Here is an 18815-nt window from a genome sequence, read left to right as displayed (position 1 = left end):
TCCACCTGTGTGCCTCCCATCTCTGGTGAATATCCGTGCAGCAGTGTATACCATCCCTACCTGTGTGTCCTCTGTCTCTGGCGATTTCTCAAGTAACCGTGAGTCTCCACTTGATATTTGATCCACGTGTCAAGATATAGTTATTGTACAGTTAGGGTATTACTAGTGCCTATCCAGGCATCACCCCTCTGGGCCACGGATGTTGGGTCTCTATTCCCACAGGGCTTGGGTACCTGGTCAAAGGACCGCGACCTGCTCACGGGGTGCAGCTAAGCCCAAATCCCAATTGGGGGGGTCACTGGCGAACACCATCCTGTGTGTTAGATTCCGCACCTTTGCCCAGGTCTCACCAACACTCAAGACCTGTGGATGAGGAGAACATATATCCAGGCCCCTCGTCTCCGCTTCCTCCCACAACTTAGGCCCTCCACGTCTTCTACTCCAGTCTCAGACGTGACAGTTTGTTCAGGCCCAATGGAGGCTGCAGGATCTCAACAGCTACAAGAGCTGACCTCTCGGATGGACAACCAAGAGGAGGCCCAACAACAAGTTGCTCAGTATTTACAGGAGCTCTCGAGGCAACTGGTTTCTATTCAAACCACGTTGGCTTCTATTCTTCCGGCTCCTCCGGCTGCAGCTCCCGCACCTTCTCCATCAGTCCCTCCACTGGTGGTTCCTACCCCCAAAACCCGACTCCAGTTAGCTACTCCGGAAAAGTTTGACGGTGATCCCAGGCGGTGCCGCGGATTCATTAACCAATGTGAGATACAATTTGAGTGCCTTCCCCAGAATTTTCCCACGTCTCGGGCAAAGGTGGCATATGTTATTTCCCTGTTAACTGGAGCAGCGTTAGATTGGGTCTCCCCTCTATGGGAACAGGCCGACCCCATCGTATCTACTTACGAGGAATTCGTTTTAGCTTTTAAGAGAATTTTTGATGAGCCAGGCCGTTCTGCATCTGCATCTTCTGATCTTCTCCATGTACGTCAGGGCACACGATCTGTAGGGCAGTATGTAGTCCAGTTTCAGACCCTGGCATCGGAATTAAAATGGAACGAGGAAGCGCTTATGGCGTCCTTCCTTCATGGACTCTCTGAGAGGATGAAGGATGAGCTCGCCTCCAGAGATTTGCAAGAATCCTTCGCTGACGTTATCTCTCTCTGTATCAAAATTGATCTTCATCACCGGGAAAGGTGGGCTAGTAGGGGAAGAGGTGAACGTCTACCAGCTCGTTCTTCTGCTGCCAATCCGCCTATGCCCATCCCTGCTAGTGAAGAGGAACCGATGCAGGTTAATAGAACCAAACTCACCCCGGCAGAATGCAATAGACGCTTCCAAAATAAGCTGTGTATTTATTGCGCTGCACCTAACCACATTCTGAAGAATTGTCCTCTACTTGCGGGAAATGCGAGACCCTGACTGAAGTATGGAGCATTCAGTTGGGGGTCATTCTCAAGCCATCCCAATTATCAGAAAGTCTTCTAGTAGTGTCGCTTTCCCATAAGTCCAGAACAAGAAAGGTCCATGCTTTAATTGATTCTGGAGCTGCTGGTAATTTTATTGCAGGAAAATTGATTCACACTTTGGGTGTTCCAGTCGTCCCCTTACCGAATAAATTGTTACTGTCCGGTCTAGATGGTAAAACCCTGGTGGGGCTACCCATTTCTTCGCTCTCTTATCCTGTGACTGTCCGAGTTGGATGCTTACATCAGGAAATGCTAGAATTTTTTGTATTACCCGAATCCTCCTATGAGCTGGTATTAGGGTTACCCTGGTTGAAAAAACACAATCCTGTCTTCGACTGGGATACTAAGCAAATCCTATCCTGGGGTTCACATTGTTTTCAAAATTGTTTGACCAAGGTCATTCCAGTATGTAACCAAGCAACGGTTTCCAACCCAGCTAAGAAGTTCCTCCGTCCTGAGAGTCCAAAACACCCTTCCCAGCCGGGTTTGCCTGAGGCTTATCAAGACTTTGCTGACTTATTCTGTGAACAAGCCGCAGATGAACTTCCTCCGCATCGACCATGGGATTGCGCCATCGATTTACTTCCCGGGAAAAGTCCTCCACGTGGCCGTGTTTACCCCTTGTCTGTGCCAGAGACCGCGGCCATGGAAGAATACATTAAGGAAAACCTTGCTAAAGGGTTCATTCGGCCCTCTTTTTCTCCTGCAGGGGCAGGTTTCTTTTTTGTAGGGAAAAAGGATGGAGGACTCCGTCCCTGCATAGATTACCGAGGCTTAAATCAGATCACCATAAAGAATCGGTACCCCTTACCTTTAATTTCAGGACTTTTTGACAAAGTCCAAGGGGCTCAGATCTTCACCAAGCTGGATCTACGTGGCGCATATAACTTGATTCGAATTAAAGCGGGGGACGAGTGGAAGACCGCGTTCAATACCAGAGACGGGCACTTCGAGTACCTTGTAATGCCATTTGGTCTTTGCAATGCACCAGCTATTTTTCAAGGTTATGTCAACGAGGTCTTCCGGGATATTCTTCATAAATTAGTTGTGATCTATCTCGATGACATCTTAATTTTTTCCAGAGATTTACAGAGCCATCGTCTTCATGTACGGGAGGTATTGTCCCGCCTTCGTGTTCATCACCTCTTTGGAAAACTATCCAAATGTGTGTTTAATCAAACTTCGGTACCTTTTTTGGGTCATATAATCTCCGGGAGGAATCTCCAGATGGATCCTGATAAACTAAAAGCAATTTCGGACTGGCCCCTGCCTACTTCTTTAAAAGGTACTCAACGCTTCTTAGGATTCGTAAATTATTATAGGAGATTTATTCCACACTTTTCTACGCTGGTAGCACCCATTACCTCCCTCACAAGGAAAGGAGCCAATCCTGCTAAATGGTCTGTTCCAGCGGTACAAGCCTTTCAAAACCTAAAAAAAGCCTTTTCTAGAGCTCCAATCCTCTGCCAGCCTCGAATAGACAAACCATTCATTGTGGATGTGACGCATCCTCTGTTGGAGTAGGGGCAGTATTATCTCAGACTGCTGAAGACGGGAAGACTCATCCCTGTGGATTTTTCTCCCGTAAATTTTCTCCTGCAGAAAGGAATTATATTATTGGCGACCAAGAACTGTTAGCTATGCGTTTGGCCTTGGAGGAATGGCGGTATCTTCTTGAAGGGGCTAAATTTCCTGTCACAATTATTACAGACCATAAGAATCTAATCTATCTGCAAACTGCACACCGGTTGAACGCCAGGCAGGCACGATGGTCACTTTTCTTTTCTAGGTTTGATTTAAAACTTCAGTTTCGTCCAGGTGTGTTGAACAAAAAAGCTGATGCATTATCTCGCTCCTTTATGACCAAGTTGGAGGAGGAGGAGTGTTCTCAAGTTCGTTCCATTTTAGACCCAATGGTGTTTGCTCCTACTCAAGTAGTATCTCTACCACCTGGAAACATATTTGTACCTCCTAATTTACGCAAAAGACTACTGTTTTGGGCTCATGCATCCTTGTTCGCAGGTCACACTGGAGTCACCAAAACCTATCAGTTCTTACTCCGATCTTACTGGTGGCCTACCATGAAGAAGGATGTCAGGGAGTTTGTCCTGTCCTGTATTAAATGCGCCCAACATAAGACTCCACGTAGAAAGGTGGTTGGTCCTCTACGTCCTCTATCTATTCCAGCTGCTCCATGGACCCACATCTCAATGGATTTCATTTCTGAATTACCCCGGTGCAAAGGGCATAACACAATATGGGTGGTCGTGGATTGCTTTTCTAAAATGGCACATTTTATCCCAATGGTTGGCCTTCCTTCAGCCCCTCAATTAGCAAAAATTTTTATTCGGGACATCTTCAGATTACACGGTCTCCCAAAGGAAATAGTCTCTGATCGAGGTGTTCAATTTATAGCCAAATTCTGGAGAGCCCTATGTAATACGTGTGGAATCAAACTGAACTTCTCCTCGGCCTACCACCCACAGTCAAATGGTCAAACGGAAAGGGTCAATCAAGAGCTGGAGACCTTCATTAGGTTCTTTGTGTCATCCTCCCAGGATGATTGGGTGGACCTCCTACCCTGGGCAGAGTTTTCTCATAATTTTAAATACCATTCCTCTTCTAAATCCACTCCTTTTTTTACGGTCTTTGGTAGACACCCACGAGTTCCAGATTTCCAAAAGCTCCCTTCCATGGATGTTCCGGCTGTGAACCAAGAGATCCAATCCTTTTCAGTTTTGTGGAGTAAAATTCATAAATCATTAAAGCAATCTTCAAAAAATTACAAGAAATTTGCAGACAGGAGACGTTTGGCTGTTCCACTGTTGAGAGTTGGGGACAGGGTTTGGTTGTCCTCCAAAAATATTCGGTTAAGAGTACCGTCCATGAAACTCGCCCCACGTTTTATTGGGCCATATCGTGTCCTTAAGGTAATCAGTCCAGTAACCTACAAATTGGAACTTCCCCCTCAAATGAAGATTTCAAACACTTTTTACGTTTCTCTTTTATGACCTCTGGTGCTCAATCGTTTTCAGAGTTGTTCTCCTAAATTACCTCAAGTTAAGACGTTACAAGGCACTGAATTTGAGGTGGAGAGGATCCTGGATTCTCGGCACAGATTTAACACCCTTCAATATCTCATTGATTGGAAGGGCTATGGCCCCGAGGAAAGGGCCTGGATCAAAGCCTCTGATGTGCACGCTCCGCGACTAATCCAGAGTTTTCATAGGAGATTTCCAGATAAACCTGATGGGTGTTCAGTGCCCACCCTGAAAGGGGGGGGTACTGTCAGGGCTCAGCCGGGGATCGGCTCCCGCTTACCGCACCGCCGGCTTCCCCTGTCATCCTGGGGGGTCGGGCAGCTGGCGCGGCGGCGGGGGAGAAGCTGAGTATTCTCCCCGCATTCAGTGGCTTTCTGGTGGGCTGGTGTCTGGCATCACAATTCCGGACATGGGCGCCGCCATGACAGTCGGCCCATGTGACAGCATCTTCTTCCCAGGATAGGTGAGTGATCAGCTGACGCTGTGCACCTATCAAAGGGTTCCCCTGGGTATATAACTGTTCCACAGGTTCCAGGAAGTTGCCTGAACAACGGTTGTCTCCTAGCGTGCCTTAGTGAGTTCCCGGTCCAGGTTCCTAAACCTTTCTTATTGCAGCAGTGTATACCACCTCTACCTGTGTGCCTCCCGTCTCTGGTGAATATTGTGCAGCAGTGTATACCACCTCTACCTGTGTGCCTCCCGTCTCTGGTGAATATCGAGCAGCAGTGTATACCACCTCTACCTGTGTGCCTCCCGTCTCTGGTGAATATCGAGCAGCAGTGTATACCATCTCCACCTGTGTGCCTCCCGTTTCTGGTGAATATCGAGCAGCAGTGTATACCACCTCTACCTGTGTGCCTCCCGTCTCTGGTGAATATCGAGCAGCAGTGTATACCATCTCCACCTGTGTGCCTCCCGTCTCTGGTGAATATCCGTGCAGCAGTGTATACCATCCCTACCTGTGTGCCCTCTGTCTCTGGCGATTTCTCAAGTAACCGTGAGTCTCCACTTGATATTTGATCCACATGTCAAGATACAGTTATTGTACGGTTAGGGTGTTACTAGTGCCTATCCAGGCATCACCCCTCTGGGCCACGGGTGTTGGGTCTCTATTCCCGCAGGGCTTGGGTACCTGGTCAAAGGACCGCGACCTGCTCACGGGGTGCAGCTAAGCCCAAATCCCAATTGGGGGGGTCACTGGCGAACACCATCCTGTGGGTTAGATTCCGCACCTTTGCCCAGGTCTCGCCAACACTCAAGACCTGTGGATGAGGAGAACATATATCCAGGCCCCTCGTTTCCGCTTCCTCCCACAACTTAGGCCCTCCACGTCTTCTACTCCAGTCTCAGACGTGACAGGATTCAGGTAAGTGTTTTGTTTTTGTTTTTTTTTACTATGTGTGTCTACTGGGGGGGAGGCTGGCCCTACAAGGGGGAGACCACTACTGGGGGCACCACAAGGGGGGAACCACTACTGGAGGCACTGCAAGGGGGGGACTACTACTAATGGGGGCAATGCAAGGGAGGGACTACTGGTGGCACTACAAAGGGGGAACCACTACAGGACTGGGGGCACTACAAGAGGGAGGGACCACTACTGGGGGAACTGTATAAGGGGCACTGCATAGGGGGATCACTACTGGGGGCACTACTGGAGGCCTGCATAAGGGGATCCTCCGCTGGGGCACAGGGGGGCACTGCATATGGGCACACGACGGGGCTGTTCCTAATCTTTATTTTTACTTTACATTAATCCCATATGGACCCGCCTCCTCCCTGGAACACTTGAGGGGGAGTAGCACGCATGTTCTTCGGGCACCCTGGCTACACGGTACCCCTCTGCCAGGCCCGCCTGCATGCATTTGCCCCCCAGGCTAAAAGTTGCCAGCCAGCCCCTGCTCCTCCTAATGCTGGCTCCCTTCATACCTCTCAAGACTGCAAACAAAAAGTATGGTGGTTGCTCAGATCAGCTTAATGACTTAGCATAGGTGCTTGTAAAGGGCGGGGTTTACACTGAATAATTATATGCACTTTGTTTCCTTTACTGTTGTATACTGTTATAATAAAATATATATCTATATAGCTAAATGTGTATATAGTCTGTGTTATTTCTTGAGCATCTCTAGGTATTGGGGTATTTATTTGGAATATGTTTTACAAGTGCCATGATATATTAGAATGACTAATGTCAATTGATCATTTTAATTTCAAGTTATAGTACAAACAATCACTATGTAGGTTGACTGTGGGCATATATAATAGCCCAAAATAAGCAGTTTCACATATACTGTAAATAAAGTACATAACTTAGTAGCTGTCGCTTTAACCAGCAACACAGAAACACATTTGTCCGTTTATGTATACATAATTAAAAGCACTGCAGATCAATGTTTATCCAGCGATATATATAGCTCTTGAAGTCGTTTCATAGAAATCGCTGCTGGTTGATAATCAGCTTAAATACATTATTTAGAGCTGTGCTGTAAATATTCTCTATATATTCGATAGTCACAAACATACGTCTGAGTTCATATTGAGACCATCTCTGATTTTAGAATAATATCTATAATACGTTATGTACTTTATGGATATGTGAAACTGCTTATTTTGGGCCAATATATATGCCCGCAGTCAACCCACATGGAGTGATTGTCTGTACTACAACCTGAAATTAAAATGATCAACTGACAGTCATTCTAATATATCATGGCACTTGTAAAACATAGAGTAATTATTAGTGAATACCCCCCAGTACAGATTTGACTGGAGCAGGATATTCAAACTACATGATCTAGGGGTAATTATTCCAAATAACTACCCCAATACCTAGAGATGTTCGAGAAATAATACAGACTATATACACATTTAATTATATAGATATAGATTTTTATCATAACAGTATATAACAATATAGGAAATAAAGTGCATAGAATTATTGCAGTGTAAATAATTATATAGGGAGAAGGAAGTCACTCAGTAAAGGTTTTGTAACACTGGAATATTTACTGGCTGTCACTCTTGTGAGGACACAGTGATAATAGGAACTGGACTCTGCTACATTCTAGAATCTAGCCCACAGTGTTTTGAAACAGTTGCCAGTTCTAATAGAATTCAATTTAACTAATATTTGCAGGGGATCGGTATGAAATACCACTGGACCTATGTTCAAATCCCAACGCTGGAAGACCGGCAGCAGTGAAGATCCCAACAGCTAAAAAGGTAAGTATTTACTAACCCTACTCCCCCCCCTAACCCTAACCCTCTTCTAAGGGTGCATAACCCTAACCTCCCCCCCTAGTGCCCTAGTCTCCGGGGGGGGAGGGTGCCTAACCCACCCTTCCCCCAGCCAAACCCTAACCCTCCCGGGGGGAGGGGGTGTAACCCTAAGTTTCCCCCTGGAGCTCCTAACCAAACCCTCCCCCCCTTACCTTCGTTCGGTATGCCGGGCAGCAGGTTCCCAGCATAGGTATAATGACAGGCATTGGGATTTCAACGCCTGTCATTAGCACCCTGCCAGGACTTGACAGTTATGGACCTGGCGGTCGGTATTTCCACCGTCGGCTTCCTGACTGCAGAATAGATGCCAGTTGTGTATAAATAGAATACTCAAACTCTCTGGCATAAGACACCAACAGAGCACATTCTCTCTGATCCCTTATGGTGCGTGCACACGGTACGATTAAAATGGACGATATCGATCATATCGTTATCATTCATATCATGCATTTTTCGGTGCCCAACAATATCATCCATTGCCAGTGCATGCAAGCCAACGTATATCAAACAGGTTACTATAGTTGATCACGGGTTGCTGGCCTTCGTTGGTGGGTTCGTGGTGTGCTGGATGATCGATATCGATCATCCAGCATACCCGGAAGATCGTTCAATGATATCGACGAGGCAATTTGATAGGGAAAAATAAATTGCCTCTCTATGCGCCAAATAAATTCATAATGAACATGTTCAAAGTTATCATGTCACAATTATCTGTTAGTTAATCTAACTCCTCTAGGACATTTATGATAGGTATTATTTGGGAACAAGAACAATGAAAGGTTGGTATTGGTTATTCACACTACTTATGTCTCCTGGAATGCTCTGCTAAACTTGCATTAGCAGATCTGCCTGTTGTGCTACAGCCAACACATTAAAGCAATTATATTTCAATTATCAACACATGTCGTACACATCACACTAGTGAGAAGTCAATTATACCCCTTTTCCACTAGCCTCAAATTCCAGGGTTATTGCATATGACCACACGTCAACCTGGGATTTTGATAAGTGAAAATGGCTCCACCCAGGTCCAGTCATCTGGGAAGCCACCCCTGCTAACGAGCATGGTTATTCCCTGGAAGGACCCAGTAAAGGCTCAGTGTAAACAGGTAAAGGTCTCCATACACTAGGCCACAGGTTCTCAAACTCGATTCTCAGGACCCCGCACAGTGCATGTTTTCCATGTCTCCTCACAGAATCACAAGTGAAATAATTAGCTCCACCTGTGAATCTTTTAAAATGTGTCAGCCAGTAATGAATACACCTGTGCACCTGCTGGGTGACCTGGAAAACGTGACCTGTGTGGGGTCCTGAGGACCAAGTTTGAGAACCACTGCACTAGGCAATGGATTGCCCGATCCTGCATTCAGATCGGAATCTCTGATCCGCCGGTCGGAACTGTTGACCAGCGGCCATCGATGTTCTCCGATCTGGCGGAAGATTGGTGAAATTATCCATGCTTAATTTCACCGATTTGCAAATCATGATCATATTTGGATTTCACCAATCCTGAGATACCGGATTGCTGCATTGTGACGAATTGTTGCTAGTGTATGGGCACCTTAACATGGGTCATCTGACCCGGGACCCGTTTACAGCACGGGGAGAGACGCATTCCGGCACAAGGAGATGAGTCCTCTCATAAGAGCCGTCACAAAACCCGAATCGGCGCTGCTTTGGAAAAGGGATCTGTCCTTGTTTGGAATTATGGGCCTGATTCAGAGCCGGACGCTCTGAACGAGCGCCCGCTCTGAATCAGGGCGTTTTGGTTTTTTTTGCGAAGTGGCCACTTGGACGCTCGCATAGCTGTGGGTTACCACCCACAGCTTATGCAAGCGTCCATGATGATGGTCGCGATGGTCAAGACCATCGCGACCATCGGGCTTGCGACGACACCCTTGCGGTAGGGTCTCGTTGACCGCAAGCCCTGGAGTGATTTTGGCTCTATCAGAGCCAAAATCACTCCCACTGACATCACTAGTGATGTCAGTGGGGCCGGACCCAGACGGTAGGCGTTCCCATGGGAACGCCTCCGTCTGGGCAGCCACGCCCCCGGCATGCCCACCAAAGGGGGCGTGCTGTCACTCACCATCGACAGCACGCCCCCTTTGGTGCGAGACCCATAACGATGGCTTCCCCGTCGTTATTCGGGTCTCGCGCATGCGCACGACGGAGGCGCCTCCGTCGTGCGCATGCGCATTTGGGCAACATCGACCCGCTCTCGAGCGCTCAGCGCTCGCGAGCGGGTCTGAATCAGGCCCAATGTTCCAAATCTTGGGCCAGAGCAGGTACTTAAGTGGAAATGCAGTATAAGTAGCCTTAGGTCTTAGTTTCTTTGTCAGCAATTATTTTAAGTATGTATTAAGACAAAAGCAAAATAGCAAAAGTGTGTTTAATTAAATATAGTGAATCAAACAGTACCCATCAAGTGTCTTTCCAAACACAGGTATATTATTAAATCAGGCAATGTCACCAGCATTATACATATGTTGCAACAAAAATCACAGTAATATAAATAAATGATACACTGCTGCCAGCTGTATAATTATACTGTAACAGTGTTATCTTGCAGGATTATCTCACAGTGGGGCCCATTTATTAAGGATCGCATTTTGCAATGCGATCAGGGCATGCAGTACCGCCCATGATCGCATTGCAAAATGCGATCATAGCAGCCGAATGTATGACCCGGCACATGCAGGGAGACGGGCTCCGAAAGAGCCCGTCCCTGCGATGTGTCCGGAGCGCATTCCGGGCTGCTGCACATGCGCAGTCCCGCGGACTGCACATGAGTGGCGCCCATTGCCGGCGGAGGGATCTGGCAGATCCCTCCGCCGGCTGAAATGCGGGTAAGTGCCCATAGGACTCAGCGGCTAACGCTATCTTTGGATGGCGTTAGCTGCTGGGGTCCAATATCGGGAATGCTTCGCATTCCCGCTATTGATACATTTCGCAGCATCGCATCCCCCATAGAAACCTATGGGGGAGGTGGCTGCCGGCGTGAATGGAGGGATCACAGCAGGTATCGAGATACCTGCTGCGGTCCCTCCTTCATACATTCGGGGGGATACTTAGTATTTGATGTAAACCCCACGAAAAACAGGTGTTTATTTACCTCAAACGCAGTTTGATAAATGGGCCCCACTGGGTTACACCAATCAGCAATACATGCACAGCCAGAAGTTCTTATCACAATCATTCTTGTCTTGTCTTGGTTTGGCATCTTCTAGCCCCCTTAAGTGTTCTAGGAGGAAAGTGAGTTTATTTTTTTAACTATGTGAACACGATCCCATAAAAGTAACAAAAGTGTGACTGTAAATTGTAATGGGCTGAAATATAAATTTGCATTTAATTCCTGTCATAGGTCACTCAAAAAGGTATCCACACCGGTCCAGTAATTGCTTTATATCTGTAATACTGCCCATCTGTTTTTCCACCCACTTAGGTTCTGTAAGACACAGTACATTCCCTTGCTTATAGTGTATCCTGCCTGATCTCTGCCTGGGTCCCATGTCAGTGCTCTCATAGCTTCTTTGTTAACTGGTTATGGTGGCCCAGGAAAACTAACTTGTGGGGGGCCCTAGTGGGACAGGTTGTGTACAGAAAAATGAAAGGCGTAAATCCTAAATTTAGATATATTTATATTATGTAATATAACTCTGCGCTGGTCCTATTTCATGTCATACTGAGTATAATAACTGTACCTATGTTACATAATAAAGTTTGAGTTTGGATGGTGTGATTGCATTATCAGTAATGTAACAATAGTATAATAATATGCTGTCAATCATAATGTTTTATCTGAATGTGTCAACATCACGAGTGTTACCTTATACGTTCTTACAGCAGCATGTAATTTTATTTTTTAAAGGGTCCAAAATGAAATGGATCTTTCAATAATTATGAATATATAATAAATGCTGGATTATCTATGAACAATGCCCTTTTTTTGCCACTTTTACTCTTATAACAAGTTTTAAAAAACTAGGAAATCAGTTAAATCCTTTCAGAAATTAATCAAATATTGAGCATCTGAAGCTTTATCCAGAGTGTGAGGACACTGCACTGTACACAGGAAGTCCAGTGTCCTATGAAAAATGCTTCCCCTAGTAGCTGTTTCATATTAAGCCAGTTAAACGTTTTGCTGTATTGCTCTTTTCATTATTTTGTGTGTGCATATGTGTAATTGAGTATTACGTATAAGCTAACATACAAAAAACACACATTGTGCTAGATTCTATGATACCACAGTTCTGCACGGATGGCGGCTCTCACACAGGAGATATTTTGTGCTTAGAAAGCATCGGAGATCTGCGCAGAGTTGCTTAAACTTTCACAGTTCAGATCAGATCCTCACATTTCCAGATATATTCCCTTTAGTAGCAAACTCTACGGGGTCTATTTACTAAGCACTGTTAGGAGACAGAGTGAAAAGTGATAAGGTGCCAGCCAATCAGCTACCAACTGTCATTTTTCAAACACAGCCTGTGAGATGGCAGGAGCTGATTGGCTGGCGTCTTATCACTTTTCACTCTGGGCCTGATTCAGAGCCGGACGCTCTGACCAGAGTGCTCGCTCTGAATCAGGGCCATCCTAGTTAAATTTGGAGCGGCCTCTGGCCGCTCGCATAGCTGTGGGTGACCCTTGTGGTAGGGTCTCGTCTGCCACAAGCCCTGGAGTGCTTTGGCTATAATCAGAGCCAAAAACACTCCTGTCAGTGGGGCCGGACCCAGATGGTAGGCGTTCCCATGGGAAACGCCTCCGTCTGGGCAGCCACGAACCTGGCACGCCCACCAAAGGGGGCGTGCTGTCACTCACCATCGACAGCACGCCCCCTTTGGTGGGAGACCCATAACGACGGCTTCCCCGTCGTTTATTCGAGTCTCGCGCATGCGCACGACGGAGGCGCCTCCGTCGTGTGCATGCGCATTTGGGCAACATCGACCCGCTCTCGAGCACTCAGCGCTCGCGAGCGGGTCTGAATCAGGCCCAATGTTCCAAATCTCTGGCCAGAGCAGGGACTTAAGTGGAAACGCAGTATAAGTAGCCTTAGGTCTTAGTTTCTTTGTCTTCAATTATTTGGAGTATGTATTAAGACAAAAGCAAAATAGCAAAAGTGTGTTTAATTAAATATAGTGAATCAAACAGTACCCATCAAGTGTCTTCCCAAACACAGGTATGTTATTAAATCAGGCAATGTCACCAGCATTATACATATGTTGCAACAATAATCACAGTAATATAAATAAATGATACACTGTTGCCAGCTGTATAATTATACTGTAACAGTGTTATCTTGCAGGATTATCTCAGCGTTACATTAATCAGCAATACATGCACAGCCAGAAGTTCTTATCACAATCATACCATGTTCCAACATTAGTAGAAGCCGTCACTGAAGTTTTGTTGATATCAATCTTCAAACTATGAACTGTATATTATCTGCAATTATATGCAGAGGAGAAAGAGAGGAGATATAGAACACTGCCAGAAATATATAGTCATGTCACTCCTACTGTTCTATGTCTTAAGACACATATCCACTTGCAGACATCAAAACGACTGCACAATTACGACATTGTAATCGTGCAGTCGTTTGTCAGTCTGTGCTGTTGTTCAGTCGTTCAGTCATTCAGTCTAGGCACATCAATCATCTGCAAACATGCTGTACCTGATGTTATCGTCAGGTTGTACAGCATTTTCGTGTGATGATTGATGTCGGAGACAACCAGCGGGAGCGCGCATCGCTGGTCGTCTCCGACATAAAAGTGCACGATTTGTGCACGATTACTTAACGATTGCACGATTACGATGTCGTAATCGTGCAATCGCTCAGTATTATCGCTAAGTGGATGTGTGCCTTAACGATCAAAGCTGCATAGGACAATGAACGAGAGAGTGACAATGGCCAGTTAATGGCAAAAATAGTTAAAAGAGAAGGCACATGCGTCTTCTTTTCCTTTATGTTGCTAGGCAGCCCTTGCTACTCAATGCATTGCAGGGAAATGCTCAGGCAGGCAGGAATAAGAACATGCGTCTATAACGTGTAAAATGCTAGAGGGATGGATATTCTAAAATATATGGTACTGTGTTGTAGCAACAATATAAACCCAAATTTGGGAATTCAAAGTCAAATATTAGCATCCATTATACTAATGCAAATGTATATGATGTTTATAGTTCATTCTGGGGGTTAAGCTAAAGGTGATTCAGTGAGTGCACAGTAAAGTATAGGGCACAGGGTGAGAGCGTAACAAGGATATTTGACCGGCTGAAATTAGAGATAAAGATGATGTCTTTCTACTGCCCCATGTGTGGCTAGGCCATCCCTGATGCTATTGTATTGCAGGGAAGTCTGCCAATCACACCGGTGAGAGCGCGGATGTAGAAGTAATAGGGAGAGGAAACATATAAAGAAAATGACATGTATAGTATCTGCTTCTGTAGAGTAGTCAAATGTGTTTCTGCTGGAACAGTGATTGTGGGTCTCCGCTGGGACAATTATGTGTAGAGGAGATAAGTCCTATGAGTCGGGCACAATGAGGAGGTCTGCTTCATGTGTCTGTCTCAGCCGAGAGCAGACCAGAAATGACGTATGTTTTGTCTGCTAGCTTAATCCTTCTTCAAACATAGGACCTAATTCGGAGCCGCTCGCAAAATGCGAGCGCTCGCTCTGAATGATGGTGGCCACTTCTATGTGAAGAGCCGGCCTCCTGGCCACTCGCTAGGCTGTGGGTGACCACCCACAGCTTTGGCGAGCAGCCAGGTTGATGGTCGCGATGGTCAAGACCATTGAGACCATCGGGGCTTGAGACAAGACCCTTGTGGTCGGGTCTCATCTACCGCAAGCCCCAGTGAGCTTTTGGCTCTATTAGAGCCGGAAGCTCACCACTGACATCACGAGTGATGTCAGTGGGGCCGCCCCCAAACGAGAGGCGTTCCATCGGGAACGTCTCCGTTTGTGTAGCCACTCCCCTTGCCCCGCCTATAAAACGGGGCGAGCTGTCGATCACCATCGACAGCCACCCCTTTTGTAGTGAGTCCCAGAGCAAGAATATTTCTCTCTCGCTCTGGGGCTTGCGCACGCGCAGTGCAGCCACTGCGTGTGGGCAGGGCCTCAACATCGACCCACTTGCGAGCGGGTCTGAATGAGACCCATAGCCTGTAAAGTGACAGTTATTAGCTGATTGGCTGGTAGTTTATCACTCTCCACTTTACCACTCTCCAAGGCTTAATACATCTGCCCCTCTCTCTTATCCCCGGGTTCTGTGTGTGATATCACAGAGTTAACGATACAGTTCACTTCATAGACGGTATAATAAATGCCACCTGGAGCCCTTGTGATCAGAGTAATATCGTTGCTGGTCCACTTACAAATTATTTTAAAGTGACTGAGGGGCCTATTTACTAAGCAGTGTTAGGAGACAGAGTGAAAAGTGATAAGGTGCCAGCCAATCAGCTCCCAACTGTCATCTCACAGGCTGTGTTTGAAAAATGACAGTTGGGAGCTGATTGGCTGGCACCTTATCACTTTTCACTCTGTCTCCTAACACTGCTTAGTAAATAGACCCCATAGAGAGCACAGTGCATGACCATTGCTAGTGTACATAGAGCAGCTCTGCAACAGTTTGAAAAAGAACCTGAACTATTCGGCCAACTTGGCTGTTGGGTGGTGGTGGGATGGGGATCAGCAGTTTATTACACAATTAAGTAAAGGTGTCAGGCAACACAACAAGTACTGAGACAACTTGCTCAACCAATGTTGTTTCATTCTGCAGGATAGTTAACCCGGCCAAAAAGACGCAGTCTGCTATGGAAATGTCCACACATTGGATGGGGTTTTAGGAGCATGCTTGCCTACTTTAAAACTCTTCTCTCTGGGAAAAGCCCAGGAAAGAGGTACAGGTTGCCGGAGATGGGGGCAAAATGCTGTTATGCATGCAGATGGGGGCGGGAAGTTCCCATCCTAGTTCTTTCGCTGATGCCCACTCCTCAATGCCATAGTGTGGGGAGTCACTGGAGCAGGGCAGGAACAGGGCTCTATGCCATCCTGTGCCGGCCCTAAATCTGTGATGTCATGATGTCACTCCTCGGGGGTGGGGCCACTGGCTCTAGGAAGTTGCGCACTGCCCTGAGCATCCTAAGGAACCCTCAGGCAGCTCCACAAGCTGCAGGGCAGCTCTGCCGCAGTGTTACTCACATGCGGGAGATGTAGTGCAGCGACGGTGCCTCCACAGGGCCCTACGTCCTGTGCGATAGCACGATTTGCACACCCATAGTTAAGGCCCTTGTCTACAGAACATTACAGGTTTCTGATTTGCATTCAGAGTCCTCCAACTTTCCAGAGTTAGTCAGGTTCCACTGCATGTATTGTTACCCTGCACTGCACTCCCCCCCCTATTTGTCTGTGTGACATCCTATATAAGAAATACACAGTGCCCTACATTGCCCGAAACTGCTGAGACTATTCCACCCTCCTCTAATTTCTAACTATACAGTTCTCATTGCTGCATGGAACACTCCACACAGTCTTTCTACACTTACAGTACCTGCTGAATGTTTATTTTTGTCATTAGAGGAACTTTTCTCACACTAGCTTAAAATATAGACTACATCCCTCATTTTCACAGTCATCAGCATATTGCTGCGTACTGTATCTATCACTGACTAGACACCCTTCAAGACTGTTGCTATTGTATTCAGCTTATGTTCTTTGATATGGGAGCTTATCTGTGACCTGAAAAGTCCACTGGCTCATTTGTGTATGACATGGCCTCCTTCCAGGACCAGCGCTATAAATAGGCAGCTGTCTAGGGTGATGGCACCTGGAGGCATTGCTCAGGCCGGTCTGGTACAAAAATGAAGGATGTCTCTTTTCTACTCTATGCTGCCAGTGGCAGTGCGTATTGCTGAATGCTGAGAATTGATCAGTTTTCCCAGCTGAGCGTCATCCTGGTCAGCGACTGTATCTGGACTCATCGTGTTCCACAAATAACAGACTGTAGGGGCTTTCACAAAGGTGAGAATTCCTTGAATTTCTTTGCATAAATTAGGTGCACTAGGCTACGTAATAAATGGTGTAATTAGTAGAGGCAGACTGCACCCGCAGATTGAAGAACATAAATATATGAAGCATACAAAGAATGCTGACACTGTGGCCCTGATTCAGAGCCAGACGCTCTTTCAGAGCACTCGCTATGAATCAGGGCGGCATTAATTTTTTCTTCTGTCGGCCTACTGGCCGCTCGCTAAGCTGTGGGTGACCACCCACAGCTTTTGCGAGTGGCCAGGTGATGGTCGTTACCATCAGGCTTGCGACGAGACCCTTGTGGTAGGGTCTTGTCCATCACAAGCTCCAATGAGCTTCCGGCTCTAATACAGCTGGAAGCTCACTACTGAGGCTGCCCCCAAACGGCAGGTGTTCCTTCGGGAACACCTCCGTTTGGCCAGCCACCCCCCCTGCCCACCTCCAAAATGGGGCGAGCTGTCAATCACAATCGACAGCCACCCCGTTTTGGTGCGAGACCCGTAGCGACGGAGCGCCCGTCGCTGGCCGGGTCTCGCTCTTGCGCACGCCGGAGCTGGCACCGGCATGCGCATTGCGCAGTGTGGGACAATCGACCCGCTTGCGAGCACTATGCAAGCGGATCTGAATCAGGCCCTGTGTTCTGTTTGCCACTGTAATTTCTGATATTTTATTTTCAATCTGTCGATACATTAGTGTAAGATATTTTAGAGGAAGGTTGCCAAAGGAGAGGGATCCAGCACTAGTATGGTGTCCTAGTGAGCTAGTTCCAGACCCTGCTTACCTGTAGTTGAAGAATCATTAGATCCCCCCCCCCCCTCCATATCTAGGGAACTTAGTGAGAAAATAGGAAAACAACTGGTTAAGTTCTAAATATTTCAGTACAAGAGCACAATGGTGCAAGGATCAGCTTGCTGCCTCACAGGCACTGAGGTCCTGAGTTTTATTCCCACCAAGTTCCTATCTGTGTGTGTGGGGCAAGGCGGCTTGATGATGTGAATGACGTAAAAGCCTATGTAAAGCACTATGGAGTCTGTGTGTGCTATATAATAACTGCTAATAAATAATTAGATAAGAAGGGAAAGCAGAGGCCCAACCTATAACGCAATGGATATTATTGCAAGCACTATATTGTTCAAGATACAGAAAAAGTGAAAGTTGAGAAATAATTGGTGACAGATAAAGATCAGCTTTTAATGATGACAGAATGCTTGGAAAATACTGTGCAAAGACAGCAATATTATGAAGGGAAATGTACAAACCTGCTGAATAGAACCATTAATGTCAAGTAACGGATATCTAAAATAAAGGTGATTCATTTAAATCAGCATCCAAAACACTGCAGGCAAAGGTCTGCAGAGCTCCTGCTAACATAGCCGTTGAGATTGCGTGATGAATGGCTAGACCTTAAAAAGTGCTGGATTACCAACACGGTGACCCGGGCAATCGGCCAGGGCCCCCCCACACATAGCTGCATCACCAATATGGGGAGCACTGTTGCATATTGTGAATTGGGGGTTCTTCGTGGCATAATGTAAACTGGGGTCTTTATATTGTGTTCAACACATTTGCGGTGCTGAGAGTATTTATACATCATACTTTTCAATAACATCGACCATATACAATATTGATATTTTAATTGGTAAGGGCCCCCCACAAGTTAGTTTTCCTGGGCCCACCATAACCAGTTAACAAAGAAGCTATGAGAGCACTGACATGGGACGCAGGCCAGAGATCAGGCAGGAGACACTTTAAGCAAGGGAATTGACTGTGTCTTACAGAACCTAAGTGGGTGGAAAAACAGACGGGCAGTATTACAGATATAAAGTAATTACTGTACAACTTTTTGAGTGATATATGAAAGGAAATAAATTTACATTTATAATTCAGTCCCACTTTTGTTTCTTTTATGGGATCGTGTTCATGTAGTTAAATAAATAAAGTCACTTTCCTCCTAGAACAGTTAAGGGGGCTAGAAGATGTCAAACCAAGACATATGAAAGCAAT

Source organism: Taudactylus pleione, unplaced genomic scaffold, assembly GCF_031769625.1.
Source record: "Taudactylus pleione unplaced genomic scaffold, aTauple2 ptg000500l, whole genome shotgun sequence".
Classification (NCBI taxonomy): Eukaryota; Metazoa; Chordata; class Amphibia; order Anura; family Myobatrachidae; genus Taudactylus; species Taudactylus pleione.
This window is presented reverse-complemented; position numbering follows the sequence as displayed.